We start from the raw sequence: 5,945 nt of genomic DNA, 5'->3' as shown, positions 1-5,945 counted from the left end.
ACTTCTGAGTCATGCATGCTTCTGTAATCATCTCTTTTTGAGAGGGGTCTAACACAAACGAAAGATTAAAGAAATGGTGCTGAAAATTATCTGAATCATAAAACAACTCTCCTTTTCAAAGAGACATAACATAGATTAGCACTCAGATTGGAAAAGCTACTTCTCTACTTGGGGTAGAGGAGGAGAGTAATGCTATATACAGTCATGAAGGGGATAATGAGGGGTGACTGGGGAATGATGATTCATTATTTCTCATGGTCACACCTGACCCAGTGATGGTTCACTGAAATTATTGTGTAGTAAAAGAAAAGAGGAACAAAAGGAATGGAAAGAATTCTGAGGCAGCAGTTATTTAGTCTTGTCCCAGATTTCATTCTCTTTCCCTGATGGAGCAATATTTCATGCTAGATTGATCTCTGGTTTGATCCAAGCTGGCAGCCCTTATGACCATATGTTCCACGGGCCTCAGAAATTCAGGACATAACAGTAAAGAAGAATATGTAAATCTTCATTCAGAAAAGACTGGAAACAAACAGGTTAAATTTATTGCAGCTCTCATTTTTAAACAAAACCTTTTCACCTTGCAGAATTATTTATTCAACAGTACAGTTTGTTACATTGCTTTCTTCAAAATTATGCATGTGAATGTAATTTTCACCCTCAATGCCTTTCTAATGTAATATTTCTAGTGAATATTATTGTGTATTTGATGAATAATTTTTTCATCTGTCTTAAGAATTGTGCCAAGATCATTAAAATACTAAAATGGAAAACTACAATTCAATTGTCTTTTGTCTTCTGTCTTAAAAATTAAATATCCACTGGACTACATAATCATTTCCACAAAATAAATTTACTGTATTTTATATTTCCACAGTACTACTACTACTGCAATCTTGATTATTATTTCAGTTAATGTCGTGCATTCTTCAAACTGCAAATTATTGTCACATTTTGCAGTTATATCACATTGCTCTCTGCCAAAACAATTTCTAATATGAACCAAAATTATTCCTACCACTAAAAAGGACCAGTAGTGGACTATATGTCTTTCCAAAGGATTTATCCTGAACTTTGAATATATAAGAATGATAGTAATTTAGTTGCTCCAGTAGACACAACCATACACCCTGTTCTAGGCTGCAGGATCCCACTAACAACTTTGAAATTTGGAAAATTACTTCATTTGCATTAGAGTATGCTTTCAGATACAACCCTGAGCAAATAGAGTAACTCAGAAATATCCCCGGGACTAGCTGTCATCCTGCAACAGATTTAGGCATAAACTCAGTTTTAATCATGCAAATAATCCCTTCTATACAAAAGACAATGCACGTATTTAATACCAGATTCATGCTTGCATGCTTCAATGCTTTGGAACATCATCAAGATAATAGTTAGTGCTACTATGTATGATTTTAGATAAAAGGTTTGGATTCAAGTCAGTAATTAAATTAATTGTTGGGCAAAAACTTAAACTGTACTGTTTCACTTCCAAACTATATCATGCATTCCAACTAAAAATTAGAAAACTGAGGAAAACCATGATACGATGGTAGATCTGCATTAGTTTCTTAAGCATATGAATGGAGACGCTACTCCGTTAATCCCTTCAAGGAGACATGCAAACTGACTCGTGATTTTGTCTTGAATATGGTAACAGAAATCTTAATGCAACTAGTACTGCAAGTGGAAAATATTTTCCACATTTTTGAAATGAGGTAGAATAATGCAGGCAACATTTGTTTTCTCTAAATACCTCAGCAGAACTCCCGCTGTAGGACACTATAATCTGGTCACATAGTTCATTTTGACCACCGTCTTTTAATTAAAAGCTAATAATAATGATCAAAGCAAGGGATAGTAGAATTCATTCATTACTAGACAAAACCATAACTAGAGGTGTTGTGCCCAATGGCATATAATAGATGGACTTAGCTTTTCTCAGTTTTGTTTCCCTTTGTCATTTTCAGTATTAAAGAACAACAAAATCCAATAATGTGTTCTTTCTTCTTAGCACTTTCACTGCAGGAAAAGAACAATTCTGAATAACATTTCCAAATCAACTTGCCTCAGAAAAGAAAAAAATAAAAAGTCTTGAATCAATGCAGTTATAAAAGTAAATTTAATCCATTCTTAATGGCCCATGGACACAATTCACCAAGGTTCCTGCCAGCAATTTCCTGCTGTTCCTTTGGAAAAAAAAAAAAAAGTAATTAATGAAACAAGTTGAAACTTGTTGTGTAATCCTCTCTTGAAAGTTGTATTCATACATTTTTCAATAAGAATCAGCAGTTGATTAAAAATGTACATGTCTGAATGCTTAGAGCTGTTGGAACAGAACCCGTTGCTTAATATTAGGTTTATTAATACTGCATTAGCCTTGTTTCTTTCTCTTTTTTTTCCCTCTCTCAGTCATGGCAGAATGTGATTTGCTTTCAGCAAAGGCATCCTTGAATGAACTAAAGTTCATTAGTCAGAAAATGTGTATCGGTGAAACCTATTAAATGTAATTACAGACAGAGAGTTCACATCTAGTTTGGATCCAAGTTTTCAGAGAATAGAAATTTCTCTTCTGGGAGACATGGACATGAATCCTTTGATCCAAGGAAACAACAGCAAACAAAGACACCGTTTCACACTTGCATATGTGTGTTGGTTGAGAAATCACAGTAACTCAATGCATGCACCCCACCTCTGTTGCCTATATGGCTCACTCTCCCCTCCTGAGTCACCCACGGCCCTGTGAGAATTAACCCCCCTCTACCTCCTTCACTTCTGTGGAGGAGAGGACACACCTGGAAATGCAGGAAAGCACTGAGTGCAAAGCTGAGACCTGTGCTGCTGATGCCTCTACTACTCATCCCGTTATCTGACTAATCCAGGTCTTGACATTCCCCTCCGTATTGCCACAACTAAAAGAAAAGAGCCACACCTGCTTGGATTTTCTGAAGGAAGAGTGACATTATCTACCTACAGGAGAAAAGCATAGGCCCTTGATTCAAAACAAACAGACTCATCACCAGCATCTCTGAGTCATATCTTTAAACCTTAGTCTAGAGGAAGGATTTAATATATTCGGGATCTGAATTCCTGTATCTTTGTAATCTAATATTGTAATTAAGCCCCTTGGAAGCCAGAGAACTGTGCTAGAGGTGTTCTACTAGGAGACTGAGTTATGTACATCTTGTTTGCTTCTTAAATGAAAGAAATGCAATGCCAGCAAAAAGAGAGATTATTTCAGTAAAGTTTTCCCTTGAACTCCACTGTCTTGAACATCCTTAAAAGGAAAAGACTGATGGTGACAGAGCTCTGACAGTAACATTTTAAAAGTGTAGAAGTGCAAATCGAGGTTGAAACTTGATGTATATGACTCAAGTTGAGTTTTTTCCAACTTTTCTCCACTAGGAGGTACTTGCTTCTAGCACCAGCTGCTTTGTCAAAGGCTTCTGCAAGTTCCTTCTTTCTGATCCATTCAGGTTCCTTCTTAGAAGGATTCAGTTCTTGATTTCCACTATCCACTGTTTTATTTTACATGAAAGACCTGATGGGGGAAAAAAAAGTCAGAAATCCTTTCCCAACTGCTTATAGCTGTCAAGGATCTGTGAAGATTTATATCTTCCAGATATATTCCAGAAGATTCATATATTCCATTAAATCTGGTACTGAGAGTTTCTGGAAACAAAAAAGCTGAAAAATTAGCAGGTATTTCTTCCCCCAGCTCCCCAGCATCTACTAGTCTGCACTAGTAATCATTTTTTTCCTTTTTCCCATTACCTAAACATAAGTGCCATGGATACATAAGCCTCTCTGTCAATGCTGTAATAAGCAGTAGCACTATATTGACAAGGAGACATGTAGAATTGATTTAGAGCTTGGTTTTGCAGCTGCTCAAGTTTGGAATTACCACTGCCTTCAAGAGGAATTCTCAAGAGGGAGTGGCTACAAATTCAGGCCCAAAGAAAGCAGTAGCACATCAACAGCTCACACATCCAGCCAGACTCCCTCTTCTCTATGACCTGAGCTGACCCAGCTCAGGGGATCCAGGCAGAAAAAACAAATGTTGACTGGAAGGTGATTTACTGAAGATGGAGTTTGTCAGCCATCTCCCATTGCCACCAACATCGCCACAGTCTGTAAGGCCAGAACCAAAGACTGGGAAGAGGCAGCTGGAAAAATAATAATGGAATAAACTTTTGTTATACTTTGGTAATTATGAGGCATTAGAAATTTAGATCATGTCCTTTTTCTCTCTCCCACCTCCAGTCATTTCTACAGTTTATCCCTTTCTGCAGCCATTTTATAGCCCAGTTTGAAGCAAAGATTAAGATTCTGGAATGTACAAATTTGAATGAGCATCAAATATAAGACTAATTAGCAAACAAGCAACAAATGCACTGAGAATTCATACAGAGTGACCCCTTTAAGTTTTTTTGATCCAGGTATTGCAAACATGCTGTCCCCCCCTGGACACGCAGGGATTCATGTAAGAAAAAGCTCTGCATTTTTGCTGAGTTTAGATTCTGTTATGACCCCAGAGCTGATACTGGTAACAGAGAGGACCATCAAAATTCAGGCAAAGCATTGGAAGTTTCATTGTGCACCATTTTTGGCTGACAAAATTGACCCCATTTTTTCAAAATGAGAATAGAGATCAGCAATGAAACTCAGAGCTGTGTTTCAAACATGCCAGGTTGAGGTGTGTTATAGACAATGGTGCTAAGACTGGATTTGTTTCATGAGATTCAGTGTAAAACTTCAGCCCAGAGATTTGCTCACTGTCTTCCACAAGATTCAGAAGCTTCAGGCTTCGTAATTCTCTGTGTTTATCCCCATGCTGAAAGCCGCAACTTAACTCTCTGCAAGCACATCCTTTCTAAGGTACATAAAAATGTCCTCAAATATTTCAATCTTGATTTTCTCCTCTTTTCTGTACACCTTAGTAGGAATAAAGAATGTTAAAGAGCACTGTTCAAAAGCAGAAGTCCTTTGTAAACTCAGCATTACTGCCTACCCCAGACCACTTAATGAAGAGATTATGATTTCTTCCAGCATGACCACTGTTAAGAGAACTCATTACCACCACCCTTTGATAGGAGAGTTTGTATTTAGCAAGATTGTACATGTAATTGGGTTACTTTGCTGTGTGGTATACATCTTCAAGGGGCAGAAGCAGAAAAAAAGTCTTCCAGGGAAACTAACCTGGGTTATTGCAGCAAGACAGATTTAATAATGATAAATTAAATACATAGTTGGAAAATGTAGTGGATTTAATCTCATTAATTTCTAAATGTTTCTGGGCTTTTTTCTAGCTGTTTTGGAATATGTTTTTGGGCAAATATTTCTGTGATCAAATTTCAACTTATCAGTTGCGAATAAACTGTAATTTTTTCACTTCCACCTGAACTGTGCTTTTGGTCACTGAAAATCCACAGAGCTTCACAGATTTACATCTGTTGAGAACTGAGCAGACTGTGTAGTTTGAGTTTCCTGACAGATGGCCTAAAAACCCTTTTTTAATAAATAGACTACTTCCATTTCTGCCCAGAAATAATTTATTTTGCTCATGAAGCAAATTTGATTTTCAGATTAGCCAATGCTTGCTCATAAGCTTAATTTCATAAACATTCAAACAAATATTTTTATGAAAGTTCTTCAAAAGTGAAGATGTTTATATCAAAGAATGGTCAAAGTGGAGATTTCCATAGTAGCTTTTCAACCAACTGTAAGTAACATTCTTATTGTACACAAATTTTAACACCCTCTGCGCTCAGCTGGAGTCTTTCCATGGACTTCAGGGGGAACTAAACTGGATTATTATGAGTCTAGTCACAACGAACACCGTAAAATCTCAGAAAATCAAGCATGTTTTTCTTCAGGGCTTTTCTCTAAGTCTTTAGCTCCTCGATCTCTAGATTTTCATATTCCATGTTGTCATGGTTTGA

This window comes from Corapipo altera, unplaced genomic scaffold, assembly GCF_003945725.1.
Source record: "Corapipo altera isolate COAL_440 unplaced genomic scaffold, ASM394572v1 2, whole genome shotgun sequence".
NCBI classification, from domain to species: domain Eukaryota; kingdom Metazoa; phylum Chordata; class Aves; order Passeriformes; family Pipridae; genus Corapipo; species Corapipo altera.
This window is presented reverse-complemented; position numbering follows the sequence as displayed.